The sequence below is a fragment of the Rhinolophus sinicus genome, linkage group LG01 (assembly GCF_036562045.2).
Source record: "Rhinolophus sinicus isolate RSC01 linkage group LG01, ASM3656204v1, whole genome shotgun sequence".
In the NCBI taxonomy this organism is placed as follows: Eukaryota; Metazoa; Chordata; class Mammalia; order Chiroptera; family Rhinolophidae; genus Rhinolophus; species Rhinolophus sinicus.
Genome location: NC_133751.1, coordinates 123,905,591 through 123,923,102, shown reverse-complemented (window position 1 = coordinate 123,923,102; position 17,512 = coordinate 123,905,591).

Here is a 17,512-nt window from a genome sequence, read left to right as displayed (position 1 = left end):
GTCATGTTTTTAAAGTCTCAAAGAGATCATAATCTAGTTGAAGCAAATTCTGTTAAGTTTTATGAAATTATTAGAGGGCAATCAAATTCGACATATATAGTCAAATGCTAAATTATCTGGTCCTGCAGAAGCAGGAGAAGGGGGTAGCAGTGTGCTGGAGTAGGCAGGGCCTTCCTCCCAGATCTGGGTCTTGAAGGATGGGTGGGGATTGGACAGCAGAAGGGAGAGAGGAGTGATAAGCAGAAGTTAAGTTGAATCTGTGATTGATAAGTGGATAATCGGAGGAGTTTTGCTGAGAAAACATGATGTAGTTAACTGTCTTAGCATGCAGATATGCTTGTAAGAGCTATTTCTTTAAGACTCCTTTTCACTGTATCTTAAAATAACAAAGCCCCAAATTATAGATACAGAAATCATAGAAATAGAGCTCAGGAAGACAGATTTTTATGGGGTAGTATTATTCACAGGGAGTTAAAAGCTTTTACGCTTTATAGAAGCTCTTAGGGTTGAAGCAAATCTAGTGTTCATTTATAGCCTAACTCATTTATGCATTGCTGGGAGATTTTGCAAATGTAACCTCATTTCTGCCCTTCCCTGAACTCTAAGAATACCCCAGGCTGTATTTGTTCATAAAGGTGAATTTCTTTTTTGAAAAGCAATTTGATGTAATTTTTGTTTTCTTGAATCCTATTACTATGCATGTACAATTTGCAAGCATCCAGGCCTCTGTTTTCTCCTGTAATGAGAGAACTGTGCAGTCATCTGTGCTTCCCAACCACAGTCACATTTTCGGAAGAAAAAACGGCCACAGTGGGAACCAAAATCACTTTTTTCGTTTTCCACAAAGATTTGCAACCTAACCCACTTAATCCAGTTGTCTCTCATGATCCAAGTGTATTTACTGAATCACCAGCCAGGATCCAGTAAACCACATCTTTAAATGTCCTATTTTATTGCGTTTGGAATGGCAATGGGTTCTTGGAAACCATCTGATCCAGCTGCTTTATTTTATAGGTGGGACTCCAAGGTCTGGGAGAGGTGAGCCACTTGCCCACAGCTAGAAGTGACAGAAGAGGATCTCGCTCTCTGGCCACTAGCACAGTCTTGCCTGGGTATCCTGGTGAACTTGTGCTCTAAGACTTGGGGATGGATTCATGACTGATTGTTAAAGACTTCCATAGAAAAGGGAACCCAGAGGAAACAAATTATACAGTTAGGAGTTTTCTTTGTTTGATCCTTCCACAAATCAAGACTTTTATCCTTTTGGTCGCTTCTCTGTGGAGACACAGGGCCAGGTTGTTAGGGCAATAGATACGGCTTATATAAATGATATATTAATCAACAAGCATCTACCGAGCACGGTCTCTGTTCCGAGCCCTCTGCCAGGTGCTATGAGTCATGCAGAAGGACAAGCCATGACCCTGGCTTGAAAGGATGGTACGATGTATTTGAGGAGGCACAACTGAACCACAGCGAGAAAGAGTATGTGTGATGAATGGGTCAGTTCCTTCAGAGGGAAAATCAGTGTGGTAGGACAGGAGGCAGCTGGGGGAACCTTCATGGAAGAAATGGGACTTGAGTGGTATTGATAAACATGTAAAGACAGTGCTAAGGTGCCCCACCCATCGTCCTCTTCTCATTCCGGACGTCGTCATCTCCCTGTCTGCACATACCCACCTATGTTCATGATTTTCCAGAATAGCTCTGGTTTCAACTAAATTTCATTTCATTAAATTATGGAATTTATTGCCAACCAAATGTGATTTAATTTTTACTATGATTTAAGACTTTCCATATGCATTCAAAAGAAGAAAATTCTTTGTCAGAATGAATGGAACATTTTCTTTTTTTACACAATCTGGTCCTAGTCCTTATTATTTGCTTTTATATTTTTAAATTCTAATATCTTACATTTTTAAATTTTATAATTTGCAGTTTGGTTTCTCAGGCATTATTTTATTGGGTCAAAATGCAAACTGTATGGAAGGTGATATGCTGTTTATATTCCTGTTTTAGAGATGAGGAGACTGAGACTCACGGAAGTTAAAATGCTTCTCTCACAGTTACGTAACTGAGTGGCAACAAGAAAATGTGAACACAAACTCTGATTTTTACCAGCCTAAGGCTCTTTTTCTCAACTTACTTGATTAATCACTTTAATTGGTATTTTATTCTGTGGTTCTGATTCTCTTTCCCTGAAGAATACTGTAAAGATAAAACCAGCCAATATAGTACTGTACTCATAGTACTATTTAAAGTAAGAATTTCAAAGTCTAGACGTGTCAATGGAACTTTCAGAATGTCAAGAGTTAAAATTTGTTCCTGTCCTGATTTTTGGTTAGTTTTAGTCTACCATGAACTCAGCCTTTCTGTAAATTTTTTTTTCAGTTATACTGGATCCAAGTATGTATTCCAACTAAATTTTCCAATTATTTCCCATTTCATTGTTTTTGCTCAGGGTCCTAAGAAATTGAAAAATCACACATGACATTTTATATTCATGGCATATGGTGGAATATTTTTGTTTTCAAAACAGTCACCAGTGATATTTTCTGCAATGGTCAACATTATAGAAATGTGATGTCTGACACTTTAAAAAATTAACATCACAGAAGAATGTGTGCATTATCAGTGTTCCCTGTCATGTATATTCTCTGAAGACAGTTTTTTCCTTTGTGAAAAAGTCGTGAAACAGATTTCTTGCTTATTGTTCAAGACCAGTTCAGTGCCTTCTATAGAGCCCTGAACTAGATACTTGTTTGTGTGTGTGGAGTGATGGCTGAAGAGACACTGAAGACATAGTCACTCTTCTTGAAGAATGCACAATCTAGTTGGGGAGAGAGAATACACCTTTTTGCAAGTGGCATGAGAATGGATAGTCACTGCTCTGTTTCCTTATAATTCATTCAATTTCCCAAAATATAATGAGCAAGGGCCTTCTGTGTGACAAAAAGGCATATATATAGATATATAGATATATAGATATATTTTTTTTGATATGTTGGTGCCAACACTCTGACTGGAGGGATTCTCATTCAGTTTACAAATAATTAAAATATAACACAATGTGAAATGAATGACTTAAGAGAAAAAATAAAAGTCCAAATGAGGGAGAGAGCATTTCTAACATCTAATCATGAAGATTTTCTTGGGAAAGTTCTGATTCAGAAAATATCCTGGAGAATGGATAGGATTTTTGATAAATAGATTTGGGAAAAAAAAGTGCTGGTACGTAGAAAACTCTGAATGAATGAATGAATGAATGAATGAATGAATGAATGAATGAATGAACAGTGAAATATCAAGATGTGACCTTAGGCCAATATGACTGGAATAAAGGATATGTGTGTGGGGGGGAAGGGTGGGAGAGAATAACAGGCATCAGGACTTTTACTACTCTGAGGTTTTTTTTACCATTCATGATTGTGCTGTAACCAAAAAGCAGTTACTACATTTATTGTCTGTTTTCCTTTTTAAGGAAATTTTTGCCCAGATAAGCTGATTAGTTTCAGGATGGATGGTGGGGGCTTAGTGAGATGACTGGTACATATTCTTTGTGCTTGGATTTTAGACTCAAATGATTCTCTTCATGTATCTATTTGAAAAGCTTTCAGTAACTCAGAAACATCTCCCTTTATGGTCAAGCTCAAAAAACAAGTTTTGATGTTTCCCTTCAAAGGGTTCTATTCTGATCAAAGAACAGTGTGTTGATTACGTGTTGGGTTTCAACAATGTGTACGTGAAGTCTGACGACGTGTGTATGTTTGCGTGTTGATACAGCCTTTCAAAGCTGAGTGATATCTGGCTGGCGTGTTCTAGAATGGTTGTTCTGGATGCTTGCAGGCATTTGTTCTGTCTGGTCACTGCCCATGCCTGTCAGTTTTAAATTATTTTTAATATCTTCCTCAAACGTAGGCACAAATGAAATAATTTTTACTACTTTGGGCCAAAACCATTCATTTCAAAAATGCTGTGGTGTTGATGATGTATCATGGTGAATAATATGTCATATCATACTAAATGGGAATCATGTTTATTAAAATCCTGATTGCTGTATGGGTAAATGTATTAAAAATTCATAACAGTGAAATCATGCCTGATACATGAATAATGGAAATGGATTTTAAGTTGCTTTTAGGAAAATGTGGGTAGGAGGAGATAAATTGAAGGAGTCTCTTCCACATGTGTGACCTTTCACATGATGGTTGAGGCCCTGGAGTAAGATAGACTGAGTTCAAATCCCGACTCTGCCGTTTGTTAGCTCTGTGCCCTTGGGCAAGTTCCTTAACTGCTCTGTAAATTGAGTATAACAGTTGTGCATACTTTTTACATTTGTTCAGAGGATTAAGTGATTTAACATGTGGAAAGCCCTTAAACTAGCTTCTGGTACATAGTAATTGCTCAATAACTGTTAGTATCATATCCTTACGATTTCATTGATTTATTTGGAATACCACTTTGTGGTATTCCAAATAAATCAATGAAATCAATTGCTCTAAAATACACATACACATAGATAAAGAACAGTGAATATTGTTTCCCTATGATACGTTTTAGAATTACACCGTCATTTTGTTATACATGATGAGCTTGGTTACCAAAAGCTGTTTACATTTTTACTGAAATTCCCTGAATGCAGCAAGGAGCTGCTTTTCTAACCTCACTCTCTGTTGTCTACTTTCTGTGAGTGATAACCGTTTGGCATTGTGCAAGGTTGCTTTCTCACACTCAGGGGCTTAGTCTGCCTACTCAGCATTATGTAACCCATGCCAAAACGAGAAAAGGAGTCTTTCCTCCTCAAAGGGAGTGGAGTGTAATGATCTGTGTCACCCTGGTGTGACACAAAATGCCAAGGTGGCTGATGAGAGACACACAGGGGTCTGATTGAAGGGCAAGCTGCAGGGAGAAGCATCTATAGGCCATTCTGTGGCAACAGGCACATGAAAGAAGTTGACAATTTTTCCTGAATGTGTTAGAGCAAAGCCAGCCCTCCTTGGAAACCAAGTGATAAAAGAATTATTCATTAGATTACCTTTCAGTAAACTCACAGAATTTAAATTTCTCCTGAAGGGATGAACCTTTTAGGCAAAGGAAACGGAATGTGCAGTCTTTGGAGTGTGGCTTGTTTGGGGACTGTAAGGACTTCTGTGGTTGGAGCACAAGCTGAAAGATTCAAAGGGTGGCAGGAGAAAGCTTGGGAAGTAGGCAGGGGCAGGTTCAAGAATAACAGCACTATCATATATTAATTGAACACAGACTGTGTGCCAGGGACTGCATCAGTAGATAAGGTGGTCACAACCTTTGGTTTTCACTGAGCTTATGAAACTTGAAGGACCTTGATTAGCAGGCTAAGTAGTTTGGGTTTTATTTTACAGATAGTGGAGAATGATGCAAATGTTTTAAGTGATGAAATGACATGATTAGGAAGGCATTTTGAAAGGTCACTCTGATGGAAGGGCAGCCAGTGGGAGCCTAGTTGGCTAATGGCCACTGCAAATGTCTGCACAAGAGACGTCAAAGGCCTCAATGGCAGTTGTGTAAAGTAGAGATATTTCAGAAGCAGGATTGATGGGATTTGTTGACCAATTTTAAGTGAGTGGTAAGGTAGAAGGAGAGAGATAAAAGAACTCTCAGTATTCTACCTTGTACAACTTGTTAGACGGAATATAACATGGATTCAGAGACATACAAGCTTCTTATAGCCTAGGACAGAGCCTGCTGAAAAAATCTGTACTCAATAATGCTAGCTGTGGTTAACAACTTGCCCAGGGCTTAACCCAGAGGAGATGCCTACTACCTATTAGTAGAGGGAAAGATAATATTCTGTTTGTTAAGTTTCAGTAGTTCTAGTTCAACCAAGGAAAACTAAGTAAGCACCATATCCCAATATTAACAATGAAACAATGCAGCAAGAACAATAACTGAAGACATGACCGCTATTCTGGAAGAGCTTACAATCCAGCAGGAGTGATAGAATATATCCATTGGTAAGTGGCATTAAAATCAGTGGTCACTACTCTATTCATTTGGGTAGAATTCGATCGGTCTTGCAAAATATAATGAATAAGTTTCTCCCATGTGGGAAAAAAAGCCATAAACATGCTGAGTTCTTATAGGAGCTCAACATATATTAATTGGATCTACATTTAAGTCTTCTCAATGTTGCAACTGTTTCATTTTAGACTTTGTTTCACAGAGTAATGTGTAAGGCCCCTCTTCTGGGCTGTTGTACTTGCTAGTTGCCAGTACTTTTCTTACTTGGACTGTTACACAATTCTTTTACCTGGAATGTTAACCACTATTTCCATTTTGCTTTAGAGTTCACACAATCCTTTTAGCATTCACTACTTTCCTTGCCACTCATTTGACATTTTTTCCACTATTTGGTGATATTTCTTCCTTCATTTCCTTGATTTCAGTTTTCAGTTTTTTCTTATTATTGGCTTTTCACATGCTATCTTCTGTTCACAGACTGGCAAACCAATGTTCCTTGAAGTCAGGGTCATTCATTATATAAAAGGAACCAACCTTGGATGCCCAACTCAGATGATGTTTTTTAAGAGATTTCTGAATTTTTCTGTAATGCTAAAATTTACATTATAAGCCCTTGTGTCATGCGGGGGACCCTGCTCGTTGCACCATTTGTCTTGCGGGGCGGCCCGCGGGGTCTCCGCTCCCTCTCCCCACACAAGAACGCAGGATATGGTGAGGCCAAAAAGGAACACCCACGGAGCCATAGGTAGGGGAGCCATACCACTATACTCTTGCTGGTGGCTGGGTTGGAGAAACAAGAAACAGGAGCCACACAATTCTCAACCCTCACTGCGCCGCTTGCAGGCTCAGCCACCATCTTTTGCTAATCCCCATTCTTTCTCCTCTGCTAGCGTAGCCACAGCAGTTATATTAGTGGCCAATGGCTCACTGGTTACAGCTGACAGCCAACTAGGCACAGCTGATGGCCATCCAATCACAGTTGATGGCCATTTACTACCTGAGCCAGTACCTTTCTATGTGAGGCCGAGAGCCTGGAAACTGCACTCCTGGCTCTGTCCCCACACTCTCTAAGCCACATCTGCCCTGGCCCAGCATGTAGTCACCATGCTCTGGTGTCTTGCCTGCCTCCCTGAAGCATACACAGAGAAAGGGGCTTAGGCCTTCTCTACTGTGAATCCTCTAAACCTATGTGGATTTCTATCAAGCCTCCAGTTCTCTCTGGGGTGGTGATCAAGACAGATCATTGAACTCCCTTTCTCAGGGACCCATAGCTGAATGAATGCACTCTTTGTTTTTGCCTCTTTTCTTTCCCTACTGGGAGAATCTTTCTTCAGTCTTTGGGACTCTAAGCCCTTCTCTGATTCATCATGTATTTGATGTGGAAATCTTATGCTCTGGGATTGGCTTTTGAAATTCTAAGGAGCCAACTCCCTTTTTCTTCCTCCACTTTTTGTAGCTATTAATTCCTGAGGTATTAATTCAGAGTCCCTCACATGGAGATAGGGAGCCAGGTGTACTTGGAAATAGATATTTTAAAAAAAGTATTGATAATATATCAAAATAGTATGTTGCCCATTTATCCTTCTCCTCTCTCTTCTGACAAGCCTTGGGCTGGTGATTATGAGGGAATCTAGACATGAGATGATTTGGTTGTCATATTCTAAGATCTTTAGCAAGCTGATCTCTTCTCTAAGACCCACAGTGATGATTTGCAAATGTAGATGATTTTCAGAGATCCCTGTGAGATGCTGACTCAGATTCATGGAGAGGGGTTGGAAATTGAGGAATCTGCTTTTTAAAATCATCTTCCTAGTTCTAGATCAGTGATTCTCAGATTGTGGCACACGTCAAATCACCTGTAGGGTTTGTGGAAACAGATGACTGGGCCCCATGCTAAGGTTTCTGATCTAGCAGGTATGGGATTTTGTTAGATTTTGCATTTCCAACAAGTTCCCAGGGGATGCTACAGCTGTTGCTGGCCTGGAGACCACATTTTGAGAACTGCTGCTCCAAGTGAATGGTTCACACATGGTTAGCATTTAAAAATCTGAATGCTGAGACTATATATGCCCCATCCCATATCTATCACAGTCTCTGGGGGTGGGAGCCAGGCATCAGCAATGTTCCAAGCTTCCTAGGAGATCCCAATGTGTGGACAAATTGAGCACCAGTTCTCTAATCCTTTGATTCTCAAACTTCAATGAGTGTTCAGATCACCTGGCCATTTCGTTAAAATGCAGCTTCCAATTTGGTGGATCTAAGGGGAAGCAGAGACTGGGCATTTCTTTCTTTTTAATTTATTGAGGTATAATTTATGTACAAGAAAAATGTGCTATCTTTAAGTGAACGGTTTGATGAGTTTTGACAAACGTGTACACCTGTGTCAGCAGTGCCACAATTTCCATCACTCTGAAGTCTCCCCATGCTGCTTTGCAGTCAACTCCCCCCTTCCTGACTCCCAGCCCCAGGCAATCACTAGTCTGCTTCCTGTCACTATAGATTAATCTTTCCCGTCCTAGAATTTTACATAAATGGAATTATATGGTACGTATCCTTTTATGTCAAGCTTCTTCACTTCTAATAAGATCTTGGTTATGTAGACCACCTTTGCCTCTCTAAAGCAAGGCACTTAAGAATTTAGGTTGGGATTTTTGTGTTAATAGCATTTAGACAGAGACTTAACCATGATTGGCATTGATTAAATAGGATGTATTAAAATGATTTTTAATTTTTACTATCAAGTATTAAAGAACTTCTGTAGGGAACAAGTTGGGTGCAGCCTGTGAAAGGCAAGAGATGCCTGGGCGGAGGGCCAGGAGCTGAGGGTTGTGGAGGGGGCGGGGCTGGAGGGGAGGGCCAGGAGGTGGCACTTTGGCTGCCCCTGCAGTTGTGCCCGGCTCTGCATCCGCAGCAGGGTACCTGCTTACCCTCGGTTTTGCTTTTATGCCTCTATATCCAAATGACAAGGTGCTTTTTTCCCCCTTGGCTTTGACAATTGAGGGAATTGCAAAGCTCAGGAAAAGGTAAGATAAGATGCCTGCAACTGCATTTTAGAAAAATGATGTGTAATATCCACTTTATGACATCTAAATGAGGTCTCTTTTGGCTGTTTCCTGGGGTCATGCCCCCTGCTGACTTTAATACCAGGCATGCTTATACCCATCTTTCATCATGTCATGAAATTTAAAGAATACTTGGTTTGTTTTTATCTATCATGTCCCTTGTTAGATGAGTGTGTATTTTATATTTCCTATTAAATGGCAACTGTTATTTCTGAAGGTTGATAATTTACAGATTCACTGCTAGGAAAAATCTGAAGGGGGTTGGGGGAGAAATAAGCCTTTTGTTTTATTATACCCTGGGAACTGATTGTGGGCATAAAAAAAGTAAAACAACTCATACATCCACCAGAGCTTATTGTAGTATCAGGTAATACACCTACCTCCCTGATAAATGGGACTCAGTAGAACAGTTAATAAAAGCTTGAGAATTATTTGGTAGAGAAATACAACAGTATAGAACTACTCAAATGCAGACTACAGTGATTTTTTTTTTTCATCATAAGATAGGCCTTGGAATTCTAACAGTAATTGAAGGTGATAATTTCCTCACCATCAGAACACAGAGGACATTTCAGGTCTCACATGGACTCTTTCAGGGAATCTAAAGTCTCAGGAGTTGGATACTTTTGCAAGCAAACAAAAATAAAAATTGCCCACCCCCAATCACCCTCACAGGTGGCTTTGCATTTTTACGGAACACTTCCACACAAATGAACTCTGAATCGTCACAAAAACGATGTTCGTGAGGATGTACAGGCACCATCTCCGTTTGGCTGACGGAGACAGGAGGTGTGGAAACATCCAGGCCACTGTGGGAGAAGCTGGCTTCAGAACCATCTCCACAATGTCTGAAAAGTATGCTTGTGATAAATAAACTGAAAGATCCGCATGACATTGTGTTTTATAAAATGGTAGGTCACGGTGTTCTTGAGCTAGAAGTGACAACAAGAGATTTTCACTTTGCCAGCGAGAAATGCCTGTCCATGCTCCCCAGGATATCACTGTCATACTTGTGCCATTTTCTCAAAATTTGGGAAATTACTGCTCCTGATGCTTCAAGGATGCATCGATGATGAAAGTACACATAGATGATGAAAGTAAGGCCACCTCCAACCTCATGGGTGTAAGACCCCAGAGCTCCAAAGGCGTTTCACATATCCTGCCATTTTAATCCACATCAGAGCTCCTTGAAGGGAACACTATTCTTTGTACCCATTTTACAGATGTGGAAGCCAGAGCTGGAGGAGGTCAAATGACTTGCTCAGGATGAACAGCTAATTAATGCCTGGGATTTACCTCCAGATTTCTATCTACAAACCTGGTGTGCCCTTGCCATGTCCAGGTTTTGGTTTCTGTGTTTTGTTTTTAATTGTTTCCTTTTCACTTGTTTGTTTTGTTTTTAATCTAAACTATGCCATTTTTAAGCTCATTATTTTAGGATTGTTTTCCCCCTGCTAATTATTATTCTTTCTTTCTTTTTGATCTGGTGGCCTGTACAGGAACAGTTTCATGGCACAAAAATGGGAATTGTTACATTAGTCCTAAAGGAGAAATAACAAAGTTTTAACTTGAAGTTTTTTCACAAACATGGAAATGCCAACTAGATTTTTTGCAATTGAGGTCTCAGTGCCGAAGGGTACACTGTGCCTTCCCAAAGGACAGGCTTGAGGCGAGCACTTCTGTGAGACTGCCATCATTTAATTCTACTCTTATTATGAAAGCAAGTTACTTTGATATGCTCTTTAAACACTCAGTTCAGTTCTTGAAACACATCCTTATTTTGATAATTTTAGCATCAATCTGAAATTCAGTGCGGCGTAGATGACACCAAATCCATAGATTTCAATCATTTGCACAAATGTCATATGGCAGAAAGAGCTCTGGCTTAGAAATTGGGAGATCTGGAATCTTGTTTGGCTTCTCAAGCTCTGTGACTCACGACAAGTCACTTACCTGCTTTGGGCCTTCATTTCTGTGAGATCACTTCCCCCCTTCACAAGCAGTGGTTTGGAGATTTCTACTGTCTCAGCCTGTCTATGGGCCTAGAAAGAATACAGGGGCTTGGAGCAGGGTGCCTCTCGATGGGGTAGGGTCAGTTCCAGAAGGAAGCATCATGGGAAGTGCATGGAGCCAACATGAATCATTGGAAAATAACCTGCCTGTTATTGTGAAAGTTGGGAGAGAGCGGCAGGGGGTGAGAGGGAAAGAGAGAGAAAGGGAAAAATTGTATGGAAACAGTATTGAAAGGCTTTGAATGAAGTTAAGAATTTTTCCCTGAGCTGAGGTGGAAGGGGTTGCGACAGAATTTGTGGCATTTTCAAAGCCATCAGCATGGCAATGAGTTCTTTAGAAGAGATGGTGTTGGCATTTTCCTCATTTGTAAAACAAGGCACTACTCAGCCACCGCATTTGCATATACTAAAAAGTCTAATGATACCAAGTGTTGGTAACACTTGGGACAGTAACTCTCCTACACCAATGGCAGGAGTATAAATTAGTACAGCCATTGATATTGTTTAGTAAAGTTGAAAATTCACATGCTCTGTGTCTAATGCCACTTCTAGAGAAACTTTTGTAAACAAGCACAAAGCAAGATGTGTAATAATGTTCATAGCAGCAGACTGTTCTTCAGAGCCATAAATAGGAAAAGAAATACCCCTCATTAGTAAAATGAACAAATAAAGTGTGCTTAGTCATAGGATCGATTACTTTATAGAGTTATGAAAATGGATGAGCTATAGCTATAGGCAAGAACATACAGGGATCTTATACTGTTGAGCAAAAGAAGTAAGATATTCCCCATATTGAGAGTTTGGGGGAGAAATGGCAAAACTAAACTATACTTCTTAGGGATATAGAGCATACAGAGGTAATAAAACCATTAATACAAGTCAGGAAAAATTGCTATAAAAGTTAGAATATTGATTACTTCTAGGGGGAAGGATTGATTTTGATTGGGGAGGGATAGGACAGGTGGCCTCTGGGAGATGGCCGTGCACCTGTTTTGTGGTTTTTGGGTGTACACTTTCTATGTTCATGGTCCTTAAGTTCTATGTATATGTTTGATGTCCTTTTCTTCAGGCTCGGTATGCTAACTTTCCTAAAAGAGAGAGTGGTTGCCTTTAAGTTTGTATGCTCATTTGTAGGTGTATGTATGGAAGATCTTCCATGGTCTTAGGGTCACTATTCCACATACGTATATTTTTTGTAAAACATGAAAGATGGAGGTAGGGAATGTGTTGGAAACTGGTTAAAGACACATGGACCCAAAAAATGTTATGAAGGGCTTTTTTTTTATATCAATAGTTTTAATCTTCCCATTACCATTTTTATTTTTTTTTCATAAAATAGAAAGAAGATAGCAAGGCCTGGATACTGTAAACTCTGATTACTAGAATCTTAGTATTTTAGACTTACACATAGATAGCAAAATATTTTATTGTTTAAATTGGGATATGTATGAAAGTGAAAGATGGTACAATTAATCATAACTTTGGGCTGAGACATAAACCAGAACCATCTATACCAAACAGGACTGTATAATTACCCTACCTAGGACTGTCTGGAGATTCTGTTGTCTTAACCCATATGAGGGAGAAGTTCTCTTTAATCAAACAATAAATATAATTTTCCTAGAGAATGTTGAAGAAAGCTCTTGAAAGAAGCTTCCAGTTTTTTCCTCACCACTCGCAGAATTACCTACTCTGATGCCTCTCATGGCCATTGTGCCTAGACTATCTGTATTAGTTTCCTAAAGCTATGGTAACAAATTACAGTTGACCCTTGAACAATGTAGGTTTGAACTGCATGGGTTCACGTATATGCTGTGTATGTATCAACTCTATTTTTGATCCATGACTGGGAATCTGTGTATGCAGAGGGCTGACAGAAGAGCTGTATGTGGGTTTTTGACTGCACAGGGGTCAGTACTCCTAACTCCTGAGTTGTTCAAGGGTCAACTGTACAGTAGTTCCCCTTTTATCTGTGGTTTCACTTTCTGCAGTTTCAGTTACCCGTGGGCAACTACGGTCCAAAAATATTAAATGAAAAAAATCCAGAAATAAACAATTCGTAAGTTTTAAATTGCATTCTCTTATGAGTAGCATGATGAAATCTCTCGTCATCACACCCATGACGTGAATCATCCCTGTGTCCAGTGTCCCTACTCTGTATAGACTCTCCACCCATTAGTCAGTAGCCATCTGGGTTATCAGATCTACTGTACGGTATCACAGTGCTTGTGTGCAAGTAAGCTTTGTTTTACTTAATCGTGGCCCCAAAGTGCAAGAGTAGTGATGCTGGCAATTTGGGTAAGCCAAGGAGAACCCATAAAGTGCTTGCTATGTGTGGTCAGAAGGTCGATAGCAGCCTAACACTATATCATAATGCCTACATCATTCTCTCACTCCATCTCATCACGTAGGCATTTTACCATCTCACATTATCATCATAAGAAGGGTGAGTACAGTACAATAAGGTATTTTGAGAGAGAGAGAGACCACATTCACATAATTTTTATTACAGTATGTCATTGTAATTGTTCTATTATTAGTTATTACGGCTGATTCCTTACTGTGACTAATTTATAAATTAAACTTTATTGTAGATTTGTATGTGTAGGAAAAAACAAAGTGTATATAGGGTTCAGTGTTATTCATATTTTTAGGCATCCACTAGAGGTCTTGCCATGTAGCCCCCACACATAAGCAGGGGCTACTGTAACACAAACTGGGTGGTTTAAAACAACAGAAATTTATTGTCTCACAGACCTGGAGGGTAGAAGTCCAAATTCAAGTTGTTGGCGGGGCCTGCTCCTTTCAAAGCCTTGAGGAAGATCTTTCCTTGCCTCTTCCAGTTTCTGGTAGCCCCAGGGGTTCCTTGGCTTGTGGCAACGTTACTGCAATCTCTGCCTCTGTCTTGACATGATCGTTTTTCTGTGTGTCTCTCTTCCCATGGTATTCTCTTCTTATTATGACATCAGTCATATTGAATGAGGGCCCATCCTAATGACCTCATCTTAACTTGATTACATCTGCAAAGACCCTATTTCGAAATAGGGGCACATTCACAGGTGGGGGTTAGGACTTCAACATATCTTTTGAGGGGGACATAATTTAACCTATAGCATTATCCTTCTTTTTCGCTCTTTTCTTTTTAGCACAACTTAGATGAGCTAGTATTTTCAAAGGAACTTTAGTGAAATTTAAGTGGGAAAATAGCAGCACTATTTCTGAAGAACTATTTTCAATAAAAGCAGCAAAGAATTTTTTATGTCCAGATAATCAGATTATCAGGGCTAATACCAGGGATGCTTGCTTGCCACATTCTTCTCACCTTCGCTTCTGTCTGTTTCACAGATGAGACCTGTGGGAGCCATCTTGTTTTTCTAAGACGAGAAGCACTTGTCCTTTGATGTATCACCCTATTCAGAGTCAAATCCCAGCTTCCCCAAACTAATCCTTTTTTTCTCTTTCAAAGTCTTTTTCAACTAGGGACATCCCACTGAATGCCATGGGAATAATCTGTCCAGGTTACCATTAATTGATACACATAAGTCCAAAGTGACTTATTTTTCTATTCCTGACTCAGGTTATAAGCATGGTTCCTTCTGGAGAATTCTGAGATAATATACCCTGCTTTTTCTCTTCTTTCTTCCCCAGCCCCTGCAGAGAAAAGTCTACATTGTAATATTACGGAATAGTAGGTCCCCTCTTATCTGATACAATTGGGACTGGTAATTGTAGCTCAAAAACGAGAGATTACAAAAATTATATATATACTGGGGTGCCAAAAAATATATACACATGACTTGTATTCATCTTTTGTTATCGGTATATATTGGGTATTAAAATTTTAACACAGTTTTTTCCTTTCTTAAAATGTGTATACATTTATTTGGCTCTGTGTGTGTGTGTGTGTGTGTGTGTGTGTTTGTATAATTTTTAAAATTAGTTTCAAGTGTACAGAGCAACATAATACTTAGACATTTAAACCCCTCATAAAGTGATAATCCAGCCCGACAAGATACTACCCCTCTGACATCTTATATAGCTGTTACAATATCATCGACTATTTTCCCTATGTTGTACTCCCCATCCCGTGACTATATATACCTATACATTTAGCTATAGTTGACATTCAGTATTATTCTACTTCAGCTCTTCAGGTCAGGCATCTACAGGTCAGGTACATTGGTCAGGCATCTACACAGTCTATGATGTGATCTCTGTGATAAGTCCAGTGCCATCTGGCACCTTACATGATCTTTACAACATTGTTGATTATGTTCCCCATATTGTATTAACTATCAATTTATATTTCTTAATGCCTTCACCTTTTTCACCTTGACCTTAACCCCATTTCCATCTATCACCCTGATAGATCTAGTGCCTATCTGGCACCATACCTAGTTATTATAATATTATTGACTATATTCCTTATACTATGACTACCGTATCCCCATGACTGCTGTGTAACACCTAATTTGTTCTTCTTAATCCTTTCCCTTTTCACCTGTCCTTAACACCCCTCCCATCTTAAAAAAGTCCCTCTAAGGTTCCTTGTAGTACTGGTTTGGTGGTGATGAACTCCTTCAGCTTTTTCTTGTCTGGGAAGCTCCTTTTCTGTCCTTTAATTCTAAATGACAGCCTTGCTGGGTAGAGCAATCTTGGTTGTATGCTGTTGCTTTTCATCACTTGGAATATTTCCTGCCACTCCTTTCTTGCCTGCAAAGTTTCTGTTGAGAAATCAGCTGACAGTCATATGGGGGCTCCCTTTTGCTGCTTTTAAAATTCTCTCTTGTATTTATCCTTTGGTATTTTAATTATGTTATGTCCTGGTATGGGCCTCTTTGAGTTTATCTTGTTTGGTACTCTCTGTGCTTCCTGGGTTTGTATGTCCATTTCCTTCACCAGGTTAAGGAAGTTTTCTGTCATCATTTCTTCAAATAAGTTTTCAATTCCTTCCTCTCTCTCTCCTCCATCTGGTGGATGTTGGTATGCTTGCTCTTATCCCAGAGACCCCTTAAACTCTCCTCAATTTTTTGGATTCTTTTTTTCCTTTTGCTGTTCTGGTTGAGTGTTTTTTGCCTACCTTATCTTCTACATCACTAATTCGATCCTCTGCTTCATCTAATCTACTGTTGATTCCCTGTAATATATTCTTTGCTTCCATTATTGTATCCTTTATTTCTGACTGGTTCTTTTTCATGGTTTCTGTCTCTATTTTTATGGGATCATTGAGCATTCTTATAACCAGTGTTTGGAACTCTGCGTCTGATAGCTTGCTTATCTCTGTTTCACTTAGTTCTTTTTCTGGAGCTTTGTTTTATTCTTTCATTAGGGATATGTTTCTTTGTCTCCCCATTTTGGCTGCCTCCCTGTGTTTGTTTCTACGTATTAAATAGAGCTGCTATGTCTTCCAGTCTTAGTAGAGTGGCCTTATGTAGTAGGCGTGCTGTGGGGTACAGTGGCACAGTCTTTCTGGTCACCTGAGCCACACGCTTCAGGTGTGTCCCTTGTGTGGGTTGTGTGTGCCCTCCTCTTGTAGTTGAGACTTGGTTGATAATTGCACATCAGTGTGAGGGACTGACCCTTGGGCTCACTGGTTGTAAGGCCTGGCCTTGACTACAGCAGAAGGGTGGTTGTGCAGGGGCTGATTCTATGGAGCATGATCTGCCTTAGCAGAACTCTGGTGCCTGCTCAATCCTTCCCTTGGGTGTATCATACCGTGTTTTCCCCAAAATAAGTCCTAGCTGGACAGTCAGTTCTAATGCATCTTTTAGAGAAAATTAATATAAGACCCAGTTTTATTTTACTATAATATAAGACTGGGTCTTATATAATATAATATGATAATGATAATATCATATCATATCGTACTGGGTCTTATATTAATTTTTGCTCCAAAAGACGCATTAGAGCTGATTGTCTGGCTAGGTGCTATTTTCAGGGAAACACAGTACTTGGAGATGGCTGGGTGATGCTCCAGCTCATTTTGAGGCTGGCCCCCAGGACCACCTTGGAAGGGATCCGCTGTAGGTCTACTTCAGCCACAGCCTGTGCCCCACCCGGGGCCAGCTAGCAGGAGCCAGAAAGAAATCCACAGATGTCTGCCGCCCTGTGCTGTGCTTGAAAGAGCCTTTGAGAGGCCACGCCATGAACACAGGCTGGCTGCCACTAGTGCCAGCTTAGGGCTTCTCAGCCAGAAGTACAGGACATGCTCAAGCCAGATGCTGCTTGTCTGGGTTCCGCGAACCTTTGAGAGACCCTTGGAAAGTACAGCTTGAGTCAAGGCAGGAGGTCTGCATGAGAAAGCCACTGAAAGCAGCCTGGGTGTGCCTGAAACTCGGGTGAGGCCAGGTCTCAAATCGCCAGGGTGGGGCCAATGAACAGCAGAGACTCAGAAATGGTGGCCACCTGTGTTCCTGCATGGGAAGGGGGAGGGCTCAACAAAGA